Consider the following 24,279-nt stretch of genomic DNA (forward strand, 5'->3'; position numbering starts at 1 on the left):
GGTTTCACTCAGTATAATCATAAATGCAAAAACTAAATAAAAGAAATAAAGAAATAAGTAAACTAAACTAAAAAAAAATAACTAGGGTAAATCTAAAAATCAGGATCTTCAACATCTAACCCTTCATCTGGCATATCATCATCTATTTCTTCATAATCATCATTATCTTGAGCCTCAAAACTACCTCGGGGAATATTCATCAAGATATTATGCTTTTGTTCATTTGTGAATTGAAATTCAAACTTGGAGGAGAACCTTAGTATAAGAAAATAATATCTCATGGCTACCGGTAAATCATCCTCATCATCTATAGTCTCCCATAATTCTTCTAATGTTGAAATTACAGAAGGAAAATCTTTAAAAAGCCTAATTACTAGGAGATATTATTCCATAGCTCTCATCATAATTTGCTTAGTAGTTTGAAGGTGAACTATCCCCTTGTGAAATAGGATCAATCTTTGAGTGATTCTTTCTAACACTCCTATTGTATTCCTTGGCTCTCTAATCATTTTCAATGCCTTAATGGCTCGACTATCTTGATAGGTTAAGGCTCCATCCGTTTTAACTGAAAACATATGGGCTAAAACGTTAGCTATTAACATAAACACTTACATTCGCGGTTAGATCCGGAGCCTGTGTGTGTGTATCAAGGAGAACTTCATGCATATGAACTTTGGGCTTTGATACCAATTATAATGCCTCGACTAATTCTAGACCTCGGACCATTAAAAACTACTAAACATAACTACTATTTTGGAATACATACATAAAATATTAGAACATTATCAAAAATCCAAAATACAGTACGAAATACAAAATAAGGTATGGGTACCCATTGTTTAGTCATAAAACATAAAAACATAAACTTTAATCAATCGTTTAAATACTAAGTGCGAAAATACATAAAACATAAATTAAAAGACTTTAAAAAACGTCATCCTCGATCTTCCTGTAGTCCATTCAATCCATCCATCCCCAATACACATGTCAAGCTGCCACGAATCTGTCCCGCCTTCCAAGTTCATTTTCCTGCACCATCTAAAATAAAAGGAATGAGGCTAATGCCCAGCAAGGAAAATCTACTAAAATCATATATCATAAATCATAAGACTAGATCATAAAACATATACTATAAAATATATGACGTAAAAACGTATATCATATAGGACTACAATATTAATGGCCATTAACTCATTACCGTAGCATGTGATAAAACCATCTAGGTCCTCAGTCTATTAATCGAGGTAGGTTAGATCACAAAATAGTATATGATAACCCATGTAGGTCATACGTCTACTAATCGAGGTAGGGTAAATCATAACTCTAATCCACGTTAATGATAAAAAAACTCTTGGGGTTTGCTATCTAAGCAACTATAAGCCCCAAGTGACTGCAAAACATATTTATGCATATATACATAGCACATATCATAGCATATAAACATATCATAACACATCATATAAACACATATAATCTAACCTATTTTCCTTACCAAAAACTAGGATATTGGAGACAAGAACGGGATTGGAACACTCCTAAAACCAACAGTAAAAACCATGAGTTTCTAAAAAAAAAAAAGAGATGAAAAAGATAACGAAACCATTAAGATAGAAACTTACCAAAAAACCTTAAGTTTCAAGGAACTTAAACACCTAACCAAAAGCCAAAATAATGAGTTAGGATCATAAAGAAAAATGGAAGAAAATAAAAGAACTACGATGGATTAAACTTAAGGATAAGAATACCTTGGATGATCTAGAACTCCGATCTACACCTCGATACCAAAAAGTCACCCTATCTTACTTCCCAAGTGTTTAGAAAAGCTTAGATTTGAAAAGCTTTTAATCCCAAACCCAAGTGTTTTCTCTCTATTGTAATCTTAGCAGCTTGGAGGCTCTAAAGAATGCTTGAATGCGAGTGAAATGGCTGAGTACTAGGTCTTATTTATAGATTTCAAGGAGTGAAACTAACCCTTTTTTAAAATGAATAATAATTGAAAATATTTGAATTTTCGTTTCAACAGATGCCCAGAACTCGGTCAAAAATGTTCAAGAGCAAGTCGAAGTGGTTGGGGGCTGTTTCTAATTTAAATCCACAAAGATTCAAAAATGGCTCCAGGAGCCAATATATCGCCTACCTCTGCCCCAAGCTTCCGTCGTTTCGTTTGTGCGAAGTCGACGTGTTTTCCGTTTCTTTCGTAGGCGATATATCGATCCCTATAGCTGCGATATATCGGCATACGTTGATATATCAAACACATTTTTGCACTCTTTCAACATATTTTGAATTTGTTTAAACAACTTTGACTGAGTAAAACGTGATCCTAATAGTTGCTGGAAGGTTCTAGAGCTTCTAGATTCATCCATTATTAAATTATTCATTTAAAATCCTTAAATCCTTAAATAAACATGCTTGTGACAAGTGTCACGTTCTTATTAATTCTATCTAAACCTTAGGTTATAATACATAATATTTCTAGGACCAGCTAAATTAATCAAACCTTATGTTATAATTAATATTTCTAAACTATAGGTTAAACTTATAAAATATATAACTGTTTCTATCAGTTTCTAACTAAATTCCAACTTGAACCAATAACCACGATAACTAAAATACTACAAGCTATTACTCTACTACTATATCTAACTAAGTAAAATTCTGAGACACTACATGAAAGGATGAGTTCTGATTTCTCTGGGTGATGTTTGGAGCCGCATTATGGGAAACGATGGGATCGTGGATGATTTGGTTAAGATAGAAGCAATAAGGAATTGGCCAAAGGAATGCTTCAGAGGTTAGAGGTTTCTCGAGACTGGCAGAATATCATCGACATTTCATTGAAGAATTTTCGACTATTATTATACCCTTGACTGAAGTAACATGAGAACCTGAGGTTTGTCTGAATTGATTAATGCGAACTAAGTTTCCAAGAGTTGAATAAGGGGTTAATCATCATGCCATGGCATCAGTATAAGTATGTGGTGACCTGATATACAAAGATGATATAGTGGATACTGTCTTTGTTGTTTGAAAATGAGGAGTTCTTAGTGTTTGGTGACGCGGCATGACAGGGACTAGGATGTGCCCGTATGTAGGCTGGGAAGGTGATTGCTTATGCTTCATGGTAGTCAAAAGAATAAGAACATAGATATTCTACAAGGGATTTTGAGTTGGCAGTAATGATAGCTTCCTTTAAGGTGAGGCGACAACACTTATGGGGAAAGAAGTGTGAGACATACACAGGCACAAAAGTTTAAAGAGTTTTGTCACTCATAGGGGTTTGAATATGAGATAAAGACATTGGTGAGAACTGGTGAAGGGTTGACAGTGAAATCATTTATTACCGAGGGAAAAACTAACATGGAGGCTGATGCCTTGAGTTGGAAAGGTATGCCAGGTGTATGATTCGAAACAGATTACAGCAAAGTCAACTGAGGAAACGACTAGGATTGGCATAGAATCTACAATTGATAATTGGCAGATATACCTCTACAAACAATGCAATACAAAAAGAGAATCTTATAGGAGTAGCTAAGAATCCTACTATTTTAACATGGATAGGTTGAGATATGAGAATCGTATACGAATTCTGATGGATGTTGACATCAAGATGGAGATTATAGATGAATCTTATATCACCCCGTGCTTGTTATATCCAGGAATTGTAAAAGTGTATTGAAGTTTAAAATTTGTATATTGGTGGCTAAGCACCTAAACTTTAAGCAAGTGAGGGTTGAATATCAGAGGTCAGCAGGAATAATATCTTAGGGCATTTCAGCGTAAACGTGGGTAGATATAACTATGAACCATATGGATGGATCGCCTTGGATTGTGAGTGAAATGGCTTTGGTATGCGAGGTTGTGACTCGGTACACTAAGTTAGCACACTTTCTGTCTGTGCGAGCGAATTATAATATGGATTAGTATGTTAAGTTATATGTGAAGGGAGATCGTATGTCTCCATGGGGCACTAAAGTCTATAGTTTCGAATTGTAACCCTATACTTATTTCCAAGTTTTGGAAAAGTTCACAGAAGGCGATGGGTATAAGGTTGATATTTAGTAATACTTTTCACTCTCAGACAAATAGACAATCTGTAAGAACAATTCAGACTTTAGACATTATGCTTCGGGCATGTAATTTTCAGGGACACTAGAGTAAATATAGTCCCTTGATTGGAATGTTACAACAATGATTATTAGTTAATAACTGATGTGTCTCTGCATGAGATATTGCGAGATAGGAAGTATTTTAGTCCTGAAGTGGATTAGAGGACCAATGAAGTTATTGAGAATTGTTAGAGCGGGAATATCCGCCCTAGTGAAAAGGCATAAAAGTTGTGCAAATTTTGATATGGGAACGTGGAGTTCCAGGATTGGAGACCTTGTGTCTCTCCGAATATTGTTGAGTGAGGAGATAAAATAATTTAAAAAGACAGAGAAATTGGACTCTAGGTTTGTTAGATCTTTGAGATCCTTACGGAAATTAGGCCAGGTGCCTACCCCAGCATGGGTGGAGGTTCATAGGGTGTTCCATATATTGATGTAAAGGAAAGATATGACATATATGTGTGACCGGTGTCCCAAGATGTTTGAATAAATTTTGAGGATGAAATTTCTGTAAGGAAGGGATAGTTGTAACATCCCAAAATTTCTAATGAGGCTTAGTGCCTTGATTAGCATGATGGGAGGGAAAATGGAGTAATTATGTGTAAATTAATTGAATAAGTATGTGATTATGCGGATTATACTAGTTATATTATGATATGACTATTTATGCATGTTTATGTGTATTAAATATGCTTAAAGGCCCACTTTTGTTAAAAAAGGGAACTTTCATAATTTTGACCCGTTGAGGGTATAATTGTGATTATATGTGCTATATGTTTGAGACCACATTATTATTTTGACGTATTTGAGATATTCGGCACGAGTCAGTCTTTTTGAGCAAGTTAGCATAAAAGTCACAGCGGGGATTAATACTCTGCCTGGGGTGAGCCTATGGGTATTTCGGTAATTTGGTGAATTACCGGGGATTATTAGAATATGGGATATATGTAGAGTCCAAGAACTTTACTTAGCTAAGATAGATAATAGTATGACAGTATTTATAGCATTATCTTTGTTACTATGGATTTTTGGTTCAGACCGGGAATTATTTGGACACTCATAGTAGTACTTATAGATTTTCTAAGTTTAATCTATAGTTTAAGAATATTAAGTATAACCTAAGGTTTGATTAATGTGACTGATATTAAGGATTATATTTATTATATTATAAGGTTTAGACATCAACCAATAGGATTTTAAGCACATGTTATGAATGGTGATTAAGGATTAAGTATTTTTGAGGATTAAATTTAATAAGGAGTAAAGTTTGAATGTTATAGGGTCAGTCAACAGCTTTGAATACGTTGAGGGCTTAGTCAAGGCTGTTTACTCCATTCAAACTTAGCTAAAAATGTGTAATTTCGTGTTTAATTATTCAGCGAGTGCCGATATATCGCAGCTATAGGGGGCGATATGTCGCAGCACGTAGATACGGAAAACACGAAACGATGCACGGTCGCCTCGGGCATACTGGCCCAGGCGATATATCGCCTACAGGGGGCGATATATCGCCTCCTTCAGCATATGTTCAATTGTTTTTGAATTCTTTTCCTTTCAGCCATTCAAACTCCTCCATAAGTCCAGCATCTTTTGAACGAGTCTTCAGCCTCTGCTGAACGATTATTCAAATGATTTTCACCTAAAAAGCCATTATTTTTATTCAAGTAAAATCAAGATACTTTCATTCCAAAACTCTATAAATAGGACCTAGTACCCAACCATTATTCACCATTTGCTCTAAGTTCAGAAGCTGCTAGTGTTAAGTGAGTGTGAGAGTGTAAACACCTGGTTTGGGGAAAAACTATAAGCTTAAACATCATAAGCTTATCAAACACTTTGGGAAGGGAGTTCTATAGTATTTCGGTGGAGGTTAGATTGATCTTGCAAATCTTTGAGGTAAACCCAAAACTCTACTTCATTTATTTCATGTTATTTCCTTTCTCAAAACCTTCTACTCAGTCCCCTAACCTCATTCTTATTTTGGTTAGGGAATCCAAGTTCTTAAGCATATAAGTCGGTAAGTATGTTTTTTATGGTTTAGTCTTTCCATCCTTTTCATTTCATCTCCTTTCTTTAGACTCACTCTTTCTTATGGTTTTAGGAGTGTTCCAAAAGTCCCAACTCAGTCCATAATCCCGGTAACTTTGGTAAGGAAAATAGGCTAGAATCAATATGTTATGTGCTTATGTTATCTATATGTTTTATGTTATTAAAAGTGTTATGATATGTTTGCATGTATGTTTGTAGGCTTGGGCATATGACCCATATGACTAACAAGACCCCAAATGGGTTATGGGCATATGACTTACTTAGCTAGTAGGACCCCACTAATCCCATGGGCATATGCTTGTTTAGTCTATGGGACCCCAAGTAATAATGGCCATTATAATAAGTGAATTATGTGTTATGATATGTCTTTACGTTATTATGAAATTATGTTTATGTTTATGACTATGTGTTAGATTTTTCCTTGCTGAGCATTAGGCTCATTCCTTTCTGTTTATGTGCAGGAAATAAGCTTTAGAGGCGGTAAGATTCGTGACGCTTAGAGGATGTGTATCGATGGTGAATGGAGTCAAGGAGCCGAGCGTTATTTGATTCGAGGATGTAGTCTTGTTTATGTTTTTATGGTTTTAAATGTATTTTCCGCATTTTCTATGTAACTCTTTTTACTTTAAGTTATTTTTGTTTTAAAGACAATGGGTACCCATATCCTACTTATATTTATGAAAGTAACCTTTGTTTCTACAAGTTTATAATAAATTATGGTATTTTCGCAAATGTATGTTTTAGTAAGAATTTGTATGTATAGTTCGATAATGGTCCAAGAGTCTAGAGTAGTGGGTCATTACAATATACTTGGAAAAGATATTGGTATTTGAAGGATTAGTGTATTTAATTGGGAATTTTAAGTGCAGTTTGAGTTTTGGTGGGAATTTAAGCTGATTGACCAAAACGCCCCTCGAGTTTGCTTTGAGGTTTAGATAAGGCAGGGGTGAAATGGTTTTTTTCCATTTAAAAAAGTTAAGGACTCAACTTAGGCAAATAAAACCTCAAAATGATTTCTCTCGATCTCTCTTCTCTTTGCTCACTTTGAGGTGAAACTTTAGAACTCTAACCTAGAGGGTGAATTGAGTTGGGAGTTAAGGCTTATGTTGAGGATTGGGAGCCGCCAAGGGCTAGGAATCCAGATGGGGTTCAAGCTTCTAAGAGGTAATCTAGATTTTTGAGGCTTTTGAATTGTCTCTTTGAGAGCTCTTGTCAATTTCTAGTTTTGGGCTTTTGAGGGGGTTTTAGTGTGTTTTGATATTGTTGATATGCTGCGTTTGGGTGTTATTACTGATCTGTGGTTGTGGTTAGGCTCGTAACTGGTTAGAATCCTATTTTTGGGGTAAATTGGGTCAGTTTGCGATTTCTGAAATCGTATTTTTTTTTATTTTCTTCGCGGTTTTCCCTCGGACTGATGTGGCACCACGACTCAAAATGGGAAGAGATACTCTCAGCCAGTTGGGGCATTGCGGCCGTTTGTGGGTATCTCGCAACTCAAAATGCATATTTTGATAGGAAGGCTTATCGGTCTATTGAGGGGTTGCGACGCTAAATGGGATTTTTGAATGTGTTAAGTTTGGAATTTTGAAAACCAAATCAGAGGGCTCGGGAACGATTCCACTACCCGGTTTAGTGGAATATTAGGTCTCGATGGCTAGGGCTCAATCTTAAAGCTCTTAATTGGTTTAGTTCTTGATGTATATTCCTTAATATGTTGTGACTGGGGAAACTACAAGGCTCAGGAGGAAAGGATCGTGCTTGCAGTTTCTTTACCTTATCGCTCAGGACTTGAGGTAAGAAAAATGTCATATGCACATAGAGCTGATTGGCTGCTAGGCATACTAGCATTGAATTGTTTGAGAATGTATGGTATAATCTATATCCGACCATCATGTGGAACGTTGGGTCGGTCAACCATCGCATTGAGCGTGGGGCTGGTCAACAAGCGTGTGGAATGCATGTCGTGAAGGCGAGTCTGGTTTAAAGGTGCAGTCCCTACTCGCTAGGCACAAACCGTAAGTTGAGTGCCTGAGTACGCATCATGTGCGGTTAGGCCGTTTGACAAGGCTATTTTCTGGGGTCGTTTAATTAATTCGTGTGATTGAGATAACTATGTTTGTGAACTGTGGAACGTGTTTCCATATTATATGATTGGAATAAATGCATTTAATATCTGTGAAGCATATGTTTATTACTGTTGAATATTTGGGATTTTTGTCATGCCTTGTGGGGTTTTCTTGTTGAGCCTCAGCTCACGGGTGCTCTATGGTACAGGTAAGGGTAAAGAGAATTTGAACCAACAATGAGTTGGAGGGCTTCGGGGCCGATGTGTACATATGTTGCTTGCTCTATCACCACGATCGAGACTTCTTTTGAGAATCAAGAGTTATGGGTTGTTTTCGCGCTTAGGACGGGCACTTTATACTTTGTTTATTATTGTTTCTGCTCATAAATTCTTTATGGGATCTCATGTATGCACAAAACCTTTTTAATGAAAAATAGTATTCTTTTGGCCAAAAAATTTAATACCTAACCCATTTATTAACTTTAATTACACGTTTAAGTCCAAATGACTCGCTTAACGAGTTAAGCACTATTTTAAACACACAGCGTAACGGTCTTGGATTGGTATGACCTTACAAATGGAGTAGGTACTTACTAGTTCATGCCTTTCCGGGTTTCGGTAAGTCAAGCATATCGTTATTTGGTGCTTTTTTCAATTCTTGAATGTATACAAACTGATTTTTATAATTTCCTAAATGATTTAAAAAGCATATGAATCTGGATGTTCCATATTCTATTAGCACATAGGCGTGGACTGTGATGTTTTTGTGTTGAAATTCATGGAATATTTCTCAAACAGACGCTAAGGTGAATTGAAGGTAATATTATTAAGATCTTGTAACGGTGGATGATTAGTATTTATTTGAATTTAGGTTGCTGCTACTTTCTTTTCACTTCTCAATATTTTTATGGCCTATGATTAATTGTTCTGTGCACTCTTAGTTAATGGGATCTGATCTTAAAGACTACAATTGGTTTAGATTTATGAAGTACAAATTATAAATGAAATTATCAATTACTATTGTCTTTATTTTCATGTACTCTTAGTAATATGTAAAGCCATGACCATGTTAGTAATCTTTAAGTGAAATTTTTTTACTCCCTTGTCCAGTTTGATACTTAGTCCAAAAAGGCTCAATCTGCCATTGACGAACATGCCCTAGTAGCATCTCTTGAAATAACACCAGCTGACCCATGATATTCAAGTGAGAAGAAGAGGGCAATGAACATGATCTCATCCAAAAGTTTAACCAAAAGAAGATCCAGTGGCTTTGGTCTTACCATGGCTGACTTGGTTTAGACAATTGAAAGATTCTTCATTGTATTTTAAAAACAGAATTATGATGTTTAGGTTGCTTATTATTATTTCCTCCTCTTAGTGAACAATTAAGCTTCCTAGGGTTAACACTATTTAGTAGTTATCTTGGCATATTTTGGCATGTTAATATATGACATTGACAAACTCATGTAGCATATGATCTGAGCTAATGATTACTACTTATGCTTATTAATTTCATTTGCAATCCTATCTTTTTTTTAGTTGCATGATAAGATATCAGAAACTCATGTGGCATATGTATATTTGTATGGTGTCTTTTATATAATGGTAACATTGGTTGTGTTTCATATCAATTTTATGGGTATTTTTTTTAAGCTAGTTCTAAATCTTTGGCAAGTATTTCTAAATAATACTTTTTGCAAAGTGAGCCTTTAACAATTAACCATATTATAACTACATTAATAAAATAAAATACTTATAACATCCAATACTACAACTAAATAAGACTAAAATAAGTTTTGTCAAAAAAATAGAGACTAAAATAAGTGCCTAAAATAGCATAAGGCAAAATATAATAAGGGCTACTAATTAAGCTACAAACCAACACACAATTATCAAACAAAGGATTACAAAACATAGGATAATTCAACTTCTTCCCTTTTGGTCCAATTTCGACAATCATCATTTCCAACAACTTAGTGTATTGCGCCACAACGTCATTCTTTAGGTTGGCAATGTCAATCTTCATAGAAGCACGTTTAACCTCCCAGGTCTTTTGTTTTAGCACAAAATCTTCCTTTGTATCATGGCATTGGTATTGAGCATCCAACAGCTTGACCTGAAGCTCACTTATGGTTTCCTTGGAGGAAGAAAACTTGCTCTTAAGCTCCCAGTTAGCATTACCTTTACTCAAATTTGAATAGTCCATCTCGAAGTACCTTTTCTCAAGCTCATTTAGATACTCAAGAGCATTATCCGAAAGATTGAAATGGACTTTTGGAGTGAAACATTCGTAATTAATAATGTCATCAACGGTTACCTTCATTTTCAGCATTGTTGGAAATGAAATATTTTGTGAATCATCAGAGGAGGAACCATGAGAATCCATTAACAAAATAAAGGGTAGGGGAATGTTAACTTAGGACTCAATGGCTTTTATTTGTAAATATTACACCCGTTCATTGCGATATTTTGTCGCACAGATGTGCCTAGCCATCAACACGATGTGCAACAACGAAGCCTTAAATGACGACAAAAGTGTACACACGCCCTTCCTCATATTCAAGACGATAAGAATAATTACTTGATACCGTATTACAGAAAGGCCTCTGAAATATTCACACAAAATATTTATTATAAAGTATAAGAAGATCTTGTACAGGAGGCAACATATTCAATTTCGGATAAGGAGAATCATGAGGACTACTTTCTGCTCTCTTTCATGAGGTTCCAGTGTGGTGAATCAAGGCACAGAGTTCATTACACCAAACTGACCAATGAGTTCAAGTATTCATGTTTGTTATTAGAGTTTGATGGTATTCCTTGCAGGCATATATGTTGTACAATGAAAAGTCTTGACCTACGAGTTATACTAGAGTCCCTAATTTTAACTCGTTGGCGGAAGGATGTTAAGAGTTCTTCCAATATACCACTACATGAACCCTCAGCTGATAATCAAAAGATGATTCAAACTTCAAGGTAAAAACTAAATTTCTTCTCTTTATTTATGAACTAAATGTTAAGTAAAATTTACCTTCTTATCTTCGTGTTGTAATAGAGAATTTTATAATTGACCCCAGGTCTAGGGCACTCAATTCTTTAGCATAGTCATTAAGTGTTTATGCTTCACACAACGGCACCATATTTCAAATGGCAAAGAATGAGCTCACAAAATTGATGACCGTATTTAAAGAGGCTTACGAGCAGGGACAAAGTACTAAAGAACACATCATGATAATCCAAATATTGTACAAGATCCTATTAGGGTGAGGAAGAAAGGCATGGATACCCCAACACAATTCTGAAAGAAGATCAAATGATGGCATACAAGGTGGTCGGCAATGCGCACTTTGCGGAGGTTGGGACCATAATAAGCGAACGTGTCACTTGAGGTCTGAAATGACCTCTAATACTTGAGCAGGAACATCATGTTGCACAAGGAATGACACAAACTTTCCAACTCTATCGCCACAAGACTCCTTCCAATCTAGTTAGTGTGTCTTGCATCAACCATTTGTCACTACGTTAGTTCATTTTCCTATTTTTAAGTTTTTGGGTTTAGTTTATATGCTCTTGACTGCTATTTTCATAGATCATTGTTGACCTGTGAAATTGGCCAATGTTCGTATGTACAATATACAACACCTTTTGAATGAGATGAATATAATATACGACAGAGTACAAATATCTTAAATAAACACACATAAATTTTATAGTGGTTTAGCCCTGTTATGATGAACAGTAATAACCTAATCCACCTCGTCTTTTGTATTGAATCACTCAATAGACAATCACACGGATGAGCTGAAGTATTCACTAATCACCAATTTTCCTAGAGTTTCTCCCTATAAAATATCTCTCTCAAAATCGTTCAAAGAAAGATCTATAAGTTCCCTTTATGAAGCCCTGGGTCCTCTATTACATGATCAGTAATACTGGAGATCGTGGTTTGGTACACGATTATTGGGTAGTGGAGATACGTGCCCACCTCCCCATGATTATGAGATCGTGGGTCTTCTCGTTGTTTCTTTGGATCGTAGTTGACAATCCATGATTGAAACCTTTGGGAAAATGCTAAGTCTTGGTTGGTAGGCCTGACGACCCTTTAGAGCTTGGGTGCTAGGCCTGCTAATCTTTTGGGTGCTAGGCCTGATGACTTTCTGGGTGCTAGGCCTACTATTCTTTTGGGTGCTAGGCCTGATGACCTTCTGATTGCTAGGCCTGATATTTTCAGCTAGAACGAGTGTGAACTTTATCCAGCAAAGTGTGTTTGTGAGTTTAGGCTGACCACCCTATGAATAATAGGGTGGGCCAACCACCCATGTGGCTCTTCAGCGTGTAAGGCCAACCACCCCTAGGGGCTAGGGCCAAGCCGACCACCCCTCAGAGGTTTAGGCCTGGTCGACTTCCCTATAGGTCCTGGACCTATCTTTTTTGCTCATCGGTCTTTTTTCAATACTTTGTCATTTTTCCCTGACTTGTGATGCCACGTGTTGCTTTCTCATTCGCCACATCATATCTTGATTTTTGAGGGATAACATTTGCCCCCCAAGTTTATCGTAATGTGTTCAACATTACGGTAAACTTGATCTGGCTCGAGAAACATTTGCTTCTACTTGACCATTAGCTTGGCAAACATATCACGGTCGAATTGAGTCCCATTGTCCGAGACTATCTTCTTCGGTAAACTGAATCGACATATGATATTCTTCACCACAAAATCTAAGACTTTCTTCGAGGTGATGGTGGTGAGCGGTTCTGCTTCAATCCATTTGGCAGAGTAGTCTATAGCTACAACAGCAAATTGGACTCCTCCTCTGCCTGTGGGTAGCTTCCCGATCAGGTCAAATCCCCATACAGCGAAGGGCCAAGGTGTAACAACCCAATATTACTAATATGGCTTAGGGCCTTGACTAGTGTGGCAGGAGGGCATAATTGGTATATGTATGTTTAATTGGTTAAATGCTTGATTTTGTGGCATGCATGATTAATATGCATGTGGGCCCTTTCTAGCTTATAAGGGAATATTTGTAATTTTGGCCCGTAGAGGGCATAAATGTGATTATATACACTACTACAAAAATGTACTTATACGACACACATGAGACAACGTTTTTAGTAGAACCGTCGTGTCATGTTAAAAATAAATATGACACAACAGTCACTCTCGAACTGTCATGCCCTGCAGATTAAAACTCACATCAGATGATAGTTCTAGTGAGACTGTTGTAACATAACTACTTTTAACACGAGACAACATTTCTACTCAAACCATTGTCTAATGCAATACAAATTTTTTAATCAAAAACTAATTTGATTTGTATTTTTTAATAGAAGGGGAAATAAAGGCAAAAGTACCCAATATTTTGAAAAACTAATGAATTAATACCCAATCTTTTTTTTTTTGGGGAAAAGTACACAATGTCCACTTCTGTTGGTATCCATCGGTACCCAACCCATTAAGTCCGTTAAAAGATGACTCTGGACCCACGTGTCAACTCCTTATTGGCCCATATAAAAAATATTTTTTAAAATTAAATTTAAAATAGAAAAAAATTATTACAAAATAATTTAATCAGTAAAAAAAATTAAAATTAGTATAAAAAATATAATTAATGAATAATTTAATTTTAAAAATAAACTAAATTTTCTAAATATATATTTATAAAAATTATGTATTTATTAAAAACTTTTAAAATTATTATTTTTTGTTTCTAAATTTTTCTTATTATTAACTTTTGTATTTATAATATTTTTTATATTAAAATTTAAATTTAATTATATAATGGGATAATAGATGGATTTATATCCCAAATTAGGTATTATTCCTTGGAATAATTAATAAGTGACATTAAAATTTAGAAATGGAGAAAAAATTGAATTTAAAGAGTTTTACTTTTGTTAAATTGCATTATTATTTATTGAGAAATAAATAATAAGAAAGCTTTAAATTTGATAAATGAGATTTATCAAGTGTTTACCCAAAAACGGTTGCTGATGATGTGGCAATAACTTCTCACACGTGATTGACACGTGGCAGAGTCAAAATGAAGAAGTGTTGTTTGCTTATCGACCAGCTCCCTGATGCTTTATCAAACCTCACGATTAGATGCGACCAGACTGGTCGTATGCTTCAGTTTATTTCCTTAAAAGATTGTAATCTTATAATAACTACGTTGATTATTTCCTCTTTATTGCCTTGATACGCGAATATTAAGGATAGTTAAGGCCCATTGGCCTATGTAACCCCCTTTGAGCCTATAAATATGCATGAGAGAGCTCAAGGAGGGGACTTTTGACTTTTGAATCTTTTTTCTAAATACTGAGGGAAAGAGCGTATAGTGTGATTATCCTCCAAAAGTTGTATTTTCTCTTAAGGCTTGTGAAACTCAAGAACCCTAGTTCTTTGATCACGACATTTAGATTCAATATCAATAATTGCACTAAGTGGACGTAGGTCATTACCATTCATTGGGGCCGAACCACTATAAATCATCCGTGTCATTTCTTTACCATTGGATTCCATTATTGATTATCATCTCATTTCTTGTCGTATTTCTGACTCCGTGTCGTTGGCCAAATCGAGGGTCAACATCAAGAATTAAAGATTTATGTTTTAAATTATGAGAATCAAAATAAATAAAAAATTTGATGACCTATTCATTAATATTGAAATAAAACTTGTCAAAGTAGTAACTAATAATTTGTAATATTACCAAGTAAAAAAGAAATTAAAAAAATTATAATAATAGTTAATTAAGATATTATATTAAACTAATTAGTATTTTTTTTCTTTTCCAAAACTTATAATAATGATTTTTAATACAAATAAATAAAAATAAAATAATCTTGAAAATGAGGTTACCCGCCCAAATCCCTCCCTTCCCCTCATCGTCTTCCCCACGATACCAGCTTCCAACACCCACCCACCCCTTTCCTTGTGTGTGGCCTACCATTCTTGGCACCGCCCAACCTCTCCTGGCCTCTCTCCCCCGCACCACCCATCTACTGAGTCAGCGAACGACGACGTGCGGCCTCCACTCAGCCGCCCAGCTCCGGCCTACTTCCCTTGTCGCCGCCCTTTACTAGCCTCTCTTTGTCTCCTTCGCAGTTTATATCCATGAAATTTTGGTATTTCTTTTCTACAATGATTTTTATTTTTCTGCAATGGTTTTCTGGTAATTAATATACAAATACGTGTTTATTTTATTGTGTGTATTTACAATACCTATATATCTTTTATTAAATATTGATAGTTTTGTTGAAATTTCTTTGACTGTGAAACTTGTTACTTGTGATTCATTTGTGTTTAGTGGATGAAAGTGTTGATAGAATATTTATTTTAGTTATGTCGTTAATGTAATTAAGGTGTTTGATTGAATTCTTGAATGATAAAAGATATAGGCTTCTATTTATTTGGAGATGTGGTGTGGTTCGATGTAATATTGTGTATAAAAGAGAAGTTTGTTTTTTTAAAAGAGAAACATAAAAGAGAGAAGTGGGGTTCTGTATAGTCAAGTTAAAAGGATTTGAAAGTTGTCATATCCAGATATATTTATAAGACTCTCCAATATAGTAAGTTTCCTTAGAAAAAAATTCTCTGCGTATATATATGTATTGTCTCCTCTTGCTGCTATGTTAATCTCTTACATCTTGCTCCGGTCTTTCCTTGTCTCCATCTTACTCCTATCTTATTTCTCTTTAAATTATTTAAGGCCTTCATCCAATTTGCATTGTTGAAAGGTAATTGCTCTAATTTATTTGATGCATTTGTTTTTGGCAGATTATTGTGCTTTTCAGAATAATAATTTTGTTGGGTTTTCTTTTTTCAAATGAGGGATCTCTTGCCTTTTGGTTCATTGTTGCTGAGTTGAATGTCAACTCTTCTATTCTCTTGTTTAGGTTTAGGATTGTATTTTCTAATCTTTGCATCTGAGAAATTAGTTTAAATATGTATTAGTTATATAATTCATATTACAAGTAGAAAAAGTGAAAATGTATTTTTTTGTTGTAATTTCTTTGATATTTTTAGTATAAATTGGAATGTTTTTGAAAAAGTTTCCAAACCCTCGTAAGCGGATTATTTACGATTCTATTATAACAAGACTTTTATATGTAAAAGTTTCAAACTGGGATGCATTTTCTAGTGATTTATTTTGTATTCAACTTATACTCCATTAAAAAAAACATTAGTTTCAGATGTGATGGAATTGGTATTTAAGACATACGTTAGGACTTAATGTTTATTAATGATTTGAATCTCACTCTATTTGATGTGCTCATTATTTATATTTACTTTCCAGCACAAATATAAGTAGATTGTAGATGACCATGTTTTTTCTCAAAAATGAAGAAAAAAAGATGTGAGAAATAGATCGAAAGTGTTATGGTCTGTGAAACTTTTAATAAGGGCTTTAACTGCCAAATGATAACGTATTCAAGCAGTCTTTGTGGGATAAGGTGGATGAAGATATTCAAAATGGTACCATAGTTTGACAAAACAAGTTCCTTCAAATTTTAATTGTTTAGTTGTACTTCACCATGTTTCTAACATTTGTCCTTGGCAGTCATTAAATTTTTTTATGGAAAAAAGCAATTAACTACAAAAAAAATGTGGTTCAACTTGTGGTTTTGAAGCCATGAATTTTTTCTGAAGGAAACAGAGTTCATAGCGTCTTTTCATTTTCTATGTGTTTCAGCCATCTTTATATGTTTAGCTTGTCTGGACTCTTGAAATCACAATCACCAAAGGGGCTGATGCTTAATGGTTGTCAATTTCTAGCTTAAATGTCACTGTTTTTTAGGTAAGTTCAATATTGTCTTTGCCATTTATTGGATCTTTATCCTCAACTTTCTTTTCAGCCATGTTTATATGTTTACACTTGTTGCTATATTTGGTTATGTTTAACTGGGCACAAGATCACAACTGTTATTTTCTTGTCATTTTTAGTGTTCAAGTAAGATATATATATTTATATATATAAGGTCTTGATTAATTTCCCCACTGCATCTCTTTCTTGCCCACTCTAATCCTATTTGTTATATTAGAAGGTGAGCTAGAACAAATAGCGAATGGAAAAGGTTCAATACGCCTATATTCTTGGTGTAGAATAATTCATATAATGCATATATTTATTTGTGGAATATGTTTCAGTGACTCTTAAACTATTGGTTTCAACTAATTTAATGTTATCTTCTACAGGTATAATTAAGTTTCTTTTGTTAGCTTACTAAGAGTCCAGTGCACATTTTAATGTGTGAGTGTGAATGTAACTTATAGTTGATATATATGATACTAGGTTTTCTACCTCAAAATGAAATTGCTAAAAAATCCCTTTCACAACCCTGAAGTAGAACTAATGACATAGAACACTTTAAAGATTGTTGCAATTAAGCTAGTTATAAAAGAAGTTATCCCAATTTTTTCTTAGATTTTATTTTTGAAATGATTTGCTTTGTTTTTCGTTATTGTGAAATTGAGTGATTTCATATTTCAATGCACTTTTGATCAAGTACCGGCAGTTTCTCTTTATATTTCATTATTGAGTGGCTTTTTGTAATTTAGGAAAGGAATCTAAGAAAGTTTGATATTATAGTAGAATCTTACACCTAAACAGGGCAGTGATATTATTGGTTTTTCTCGTGCTTCAAAAGAGTCTCTCTACTTTCCCTGAGCTATAAGTAGAGAGAATGAGTTGTGATGAAATAGGAAAGGAAGGGATCACAATTTAATCGTATCTTGTAGCACATTTTTCATATTTATGTAGTTGGGTATTTTCTTGGGAGGTCAATAAAATTTTCTTTTAAAAACCTTTAACCTTTTTCCTTGACTTTGGTGGTTAGAATAACAAAATCCCACAATCTGAAATCTGTTGTTAATTGGGTTAATTCTGAGTTGATAGATCTTGTCTATTGAAAGACCTCCATTTCTGATGTTTGATACATCAATGGCAGGGATTCAAAAATCTTACTTCTCTCACTAAGCTTGATCTATCTGACAATAACATATCAACACTTCCCCAGAGTTGGTAAGTATAAGATGCCTTTCAGGATTTGTGTATTGGAAGCATAGTATAGTAACATCAGCAAGTTTGAAATAATTTTTCTTGCAATTTTATGTTTCTTGTCTATTTGTTAAGTTATTGTGTGTGTCTTGCACAATGCTATAAGAAAACCAAACTTTTGCTCCTGCTGCAAACTACTATAAGAGGCCTATTTATATGTACATTATCGCAAATGACACTTATTGCATGTGATAGAGAGTATTTGCAAGAATTATGAAATTACATTTTGTTTCATGTTTTTCGTAGTAAAATATGAAACTTTGTAAAGTTAACTAGTAATAACTTCTATATGCATATTCATCCCTTATGCATCTGCCGAATGGAGTTGTCTTGTAAACCATATCATATTTGTCCAGATCTGATCTGTTACATTATTCTAAGCTAGTAAATTTCTTTTCATGGTTTGCTTGAACCCAGCTTGCAGGTCTTAAGACTTGATGGAAATTCGTTGAGAAGGTATGCTACATTTTCCTTTTATATCTTCAAGCTTCTGTGAGAAGCATGTTCTTAATCCTATTGATGTTAGTTGAAAAATTTCTTAGCATTGTCTTTAAGTGACTTCATTTTTTATTGATTCACTTGTGCATGTCTGTATGAGTTACTTTTGCCAAATCTCAAACATGTATACGGGGCTTGGTCTACAAGCTTTGAGGTAACTGCATATTGCAAAATGAGGCCTTGTATATTGATAGGGAGGTCCAAGAAAATAAGAATAATATCTGTGGAGATAGAGAATTAGAAGTCCAGCCCTACATTATTCACTTTGCTGGGAAAATCGCAAGGAAGCAAAACCAACAATCTTATTAAAACATTTATAACTATATATATATATCATGTGTGAAGAGTTTAATGGTTTTGACTTGGTAGCGTATAAATTTCTTGAAGACGATTAACAGAAAATTTCTATTAATGTATACGGTTTAGATTATGATTTTCACTATATTACGTAGCATGATTATTAAACAATAAAGATTTGATAGAAAATATATTTGTTTATGTACTTTTTGCATGTGGGGTGAGACTGCCATGATTCAGTTTTCATTATTATATTGATCTATTTTGTAGCATCCGAAGGACAATCTTAGATAGAGGAACCAAGGCTGTCTTAACATATTTGAAGGACAAAATTATAGATCTCTAGTTTAGTTGCAATTCTATCCTGACATCTCTCACTCTTTGATTTGCCAGAATTCTTAATTTGAAGACCACGTGGTTCTTTACATGGTTGGAGTGAGCGTGACATTTGTGACCTTACGAATTAATTTATGATTGTTTTTGTCATTTTTAATATCCCAATGTTTGACCATGGGATTGTATTTGCTGTTACTGATAATAATTTATTTTCTCCACGTAAGCTATGCCTATGTGTTTGTAAAATATTATGTGATTGGTTGTGTATTCTATTCTCGTTGTTGTTATTGCAAATTGTACATGCTTTGAAATTACATACATTGTTTCATTTTGTGCTCGTATACAGATTACACAGTAATGCCATCTTAAATTTTCTTTCTTTTTCCTCAGTCTTACCACAAGAACAATGGTAATGTTGTAAATTTTCCAGTAAAACGCTTATATATATTATGGGCAGACAATATACCTTATATATCTCACATGAGGATATAGTACACTTTGGACTTGTGGAAGAAATCGGCGCGTCTTGCATTTCATTCTATATCAGGTAAATTTTAAGTTAATAAACATTATATAAATTAGTTTCTTTTTAAGTATAAATATAACATCATTAACTTTCATGTGTGTAGTATAATATATTATGAGGTGTCCGATAGAGAAATATCACACTTTTTTGGTTTCATTGAGCCATCGTGGTCATCGAGAATTAGGGCAAATATGGATAATCGGGCTAAAATTATCTCAGAGTGTATCAATAACACATTGATGGGTCAACCTTGGTTAATGACATACCATTTCTTGTAAGTAAAATTTCATTTAATATTAATTTTACTTATAGCTTATGATGTTTATTTTAATAACTTGGTTTTAAATGCAGACATCACTGGATGTTAGTGATCTTTGATCCAGATGACCATTCTTGTTACTATCTTGATCCACTTAGAAAATCTCCTCCAAATAATTTGAAGAACCTTATGAACAGGTAATACATTTGAAACCCATTTTAGAATATAATATGATTATTTAATATGGAAATAAAAAATTAATATGCTCTTAATATTGATGTATATATAGTGTCTTTTCACACATTAAGTGAAAGACAGGAAGGAATAAAAAAAAATTACAAGTGGAAAATAGTCAATTGCCCTCGTCAAACATCGTCAGTAGAGTGCGACTTTTATATCATAAGGATGATGAAAGACTATTGCTTGAATGAGACACCCATGCGATGGCTAACTAGTAATGTAAGTGTATTTATAATTATTGAACTACAATTCTATTGAATTTAATTTCTGACTTATTTTTTTATTTTGTGTTTTGTAGTGTGGTGGGAAGAATACATATATACTTGGCGAAATTAATGAAACTCGAAATGAATGGACAACCAAGCTTCTTGAGCGGATGAGTCATAGCTAGAGTAACTTTTGAAATCAAAATTAAAAAAATATATTAATTTTTGTTTTTAGTTAGCACTTATATAGTTATTGCAAGCGTATATTTTGATCTTGTAATTTTTAGATTTGGAACATACTGAGTTCTATTGATTTTGTCTGCTTGTTGATTCTGTCTGAACTATGTTGTAATGACACAGGAAATTATGAATGAATATAGTGGTTGAAAATAGAGAAATAAAAAAATTCTCATATTCTACATGGGACGTCGGTCTCCACAAAACTGTCGTCTTATGTATGGCAGGGGACGATGCATGTACATAACTGTCATCTCATGTACTGTAGGAGGATGACGCCTGAGTATGAACTGTTGTCTTATTTACTGTAGTGGATGACGCTTGCACAAAAACGGTCGTATCATGTACCACAAGAGAATATTTGTATAGGAACCATCGTCTCATGTACGACAAGTAATGATGCTTTTACTTAAACTGTCATTTCATGCTTTACATGGCATGACATTGCATGGGACGACGATATTAGAACTGACGTACGAGAGTCCATACGACGGTTTAAAACCATCGTCCCATGTTAATTTTGTAGTAGTGATATGATAAATTATTGAGGCCATATTATTATGTTGATATATCTGTAGTATATGGCTCGAGACGGTCTTAATGAGCGGATTAGCGAAATAGTCAAAGTGGGGTTTAATACTTGGCTCGGGGGAAGCCTAGGGGTATTTTTGGGAATTTAGAGAATATTTTGGGATATATTAAGTAATGAATAAGTATTTGGTAATTATTTGGACACGAAAGGATTAATTGGTAAATGCTAAGAATACTTGAGGAGTTAGCGGGAATCAGGAAGAATGACCATTGTACCCTTAGGAACCATTAGAGGATTGAATAGTTTAAGGGGCAAAAGGGTCTTTTTGGGATAAGGATGTACTTAGATTAGAATTGATAATATATCAGAATAAACTAGAAGTCCCAACATTCTAAAAAAATGTTCTCTTCATCCCTCTAGAACTAAGAAGGAAAGATGAAGGAGAATTCAAGGATTAAGATGGATTTGGGCTGGTTCAAGCTGAGGAAAAGCTAAGTTAAAGACAATCAAAGGTTTCTCAGGAGTTTTGATCATCAATTCAGGTAAGATTCTAACCTTAATTTACTGAATTGAGTTGAGTTATTGTGAAGCTTAGAACTTGTGTGAATTTTTGTGTTTTGATTGAATTTTGGTGTGTAATAGGAGTAAGGATTGATTATGGGCTAGATATGATATTTAGATAAAAAGGATGGGGATTCTAGGCTTGAATATGGGATTGGTTGCTGAATTGGGATGAGAATTTGGGGTTGGACTCGTTGGAAAATGCTGAGCAAACCCAGAAAATCTGGGTTCGTAGGGGCGCGTCGCGACCCACCTCTAGGGCGCCGCGGCTCGCATGCACAGACGACCCTGGGTGGCTCTCTAACTTGAAGGTGCACTGCTACCCTAAGGGGCAAGTCGCAGCCCGCCTCCCCCTGAAGCTTGAGGATTTGGTCTTTGACTTGGGGGCGCGCCTCGACCCTTAGGGTCAAGTCGCGTCCCGCCTAGGGGTTCTACTAAACCGGGTAGTAGAAATCAAGGTCTCGGAGGCTAGTTTTTTTCTCCTAAGTATTTATTTGGATTAGAAATTAATAATTACCCATTGGCCACTGTTACTAGGTTTATCGCCAAGGCTCAAGACTGAGGATTGTGCTCGGGACCGTTTTGCATCCTCCGCTCAGAACTCAAGGTAAGAAAACTGCATCCTTGTGTGGCTGTGTTAGGACTGAGATTCCCTGTATCTGAGTATATGTGTTGTATAACTATGATATTGTTATGCGAATATGAAATGATCAGCCTAAGAGAGTCGGGGCTGATACATGTGCACAGAACGCGGCTCGACCACTATGAGCCGGGGTCAGCTATATAAACATTAGACTCAGCCTAAGCGAGTCGGAGTCAGTTGAGTAAACAGAGGGCTCGGCCTAAGGGCGCCAACCCTGAACATTTGCATATTAATTGAGATCTATTGCTGAACGTTCATGTAAACTGCTAATAGTTTGATGCTTATGACTTGTTGAATTTTTGGATAACTGTCTTTTGATTGATTGGTTTCAATTATGTATCTGTTGTTATGGTTTTCTTGTTGGGCCTTGGCTCATGGGTGCTAGGTGGTGCAGGTAAAGGCAAGGGTAAGCTGGATTAACCACGAGTAAGAGAGCTCTAGGAGCGAAGTATACATCATCAGCTGCTCGTCCACCACGGCCGACAGAAAGTACAAGAACAGAGCCTAAAATTTATGTTTTTCCATTAGAATGGCTACTGGTTGTATATAATTTTTTAGAATTGTAAATTTGTCTCTTAAACCCTTTTTTTGGGATCCCATGTACTAAACGTCTATCTTAATGAAAATTAACCGTTTATGTTCAAAATCTTTTAAACATAACCTGGTAATTGACCTTAGGATCACAAAACTGTTCAAACAACTTGATTAGTAAGTCTTGCACTATATTAAAACACACAGTGTAATGGTATTGGTTATCCAGGGCGTTACGCAAGGGCTTTGCATTTGTGTTAATTCATTAGGTGTCGCGTCGGGGTATCTTGGAGAACATCTGACACTTTTGGCATCTTCTAACATACTCCATCGAGTCTTCGTTCATCGTTGGAAAAAACTATCAATGTCTTAGGATTTTCTTTGATAGGATCTGCCCCCCAACGTGATCTCCACAAAACCCCTCGTGTACCTCAATCATTAATAGCTTTGACTGGTCTGGTGCAACACAACTTAGCAGTGGTAGGGAGTACCCTCGTCGGTACAAGACCCCTTCAACTATCATATATCGTGTAGCTTGTCTCACCAACTTCCTTGTTTTGTTCCGATCACTGGGTACTACTCCTGTAACGGCCCAAAATTACTGATATGGCTTAAGGGCCTTGATTAGTGTGTCGGGAAGGCATAATTGGTTTATGTGTGAGTTTGTTGATTTAATGCATGATTATATGATAAGCATGCTTGTATGATTATATGAATGTAAGTGTGGTTAAATGTTATATCTGTGAGAACCACATTATTATGTGGGTAGATCTGCAGCGAGCGACTTGAGGCAATCCTAGGGAGCTAGATAGCGGGAAAGTCACAACGGGGCTTAATATTTAACTTTGGGCAAGTCAGGGGTATTTCAGGTATCGGGTGGTTATTTAGACTATCAAGTTATGGAAATAAATATATGGAGATATATTTGAGGTTAGGAAGCTTAGGCGGGAATTTTGGGGAATTTTACCATTTTGCCCTTGGGGACGTTTCTGGCACCCCGAGCCTTGGGATTAGCTTAATCACTTAAGGATAGACTTAAGAGGCTTTCGAAAACGGTAGAACAAATTAGACCGACTCATTCCTCTTCCTCTCTTTCTCTCTCAAAGGAAAAAACACAGAACTTAGAAAC

General features: G+C 35.0%; 2 long non-coding RNA genes across 5 annotated transcripts; both read left to right on the forward strand.

Annotated features, from left to right (window-relative positions):
- The first annotated feature begins 15,102 nt into the window (after positions 1-15,102).
- On the forward strand, positions 15,103-19,930 carry LOC133829120 (uncharacterized). Of its 4 annotated transcripts, none has more exons than XR_009891543.1 (4): positions 15,103-15,351; positions 18,175-18,248; positions 18,702-18,740; positions 19,350-19,702. It is a non-coding gene; the product is annotated as an uncharacterized LOC133829120 (long non-coding RNA). The 4 variants fall into 4 exon arrangements; XR_009891544.1 differs by lacking the exon at positions 15,103-15,351 and adding an exon at positions 16,920-17,024; XR_009891545.1 differs by lacking the exons at positions 18,175-18,248; positions 19,350-19,702 and adding an exon at positions 19,806-19,930.
- Positions 19,931-20,503: 573 nt separating this feature from the next.
- LOC133829121 (uncharacterized) lies at positions 20,504-20,980 on the forward strand. The gene is made up of 2 exons (XR_009891546.1): positions 20,504-20,659; positions 20,739-20,980. It is a non-coding gene; the product is annotated as an uncharacterized LOC133829121 (long non-coding RNA).
- The last annotated feature ends 3,299 nt before the right edge of the window (positions 20,981-24,279 follow it).

Source organism: Humulus lupulus, chromosome 4 (assembly GCF_963169125.1).
Source record: "Humulus lupulus chromosome 4, drHumLupu1.1, whole genome shotgun sequence".
In the NCBI taxonomy this organism is placed as follows: domain Eukaryota; kingdom Viridiplantae; phylum Streptophyta; class Magnoliopsida; order Rosales; family Cannabaceae; genus Humulus; species Humulus lupulus.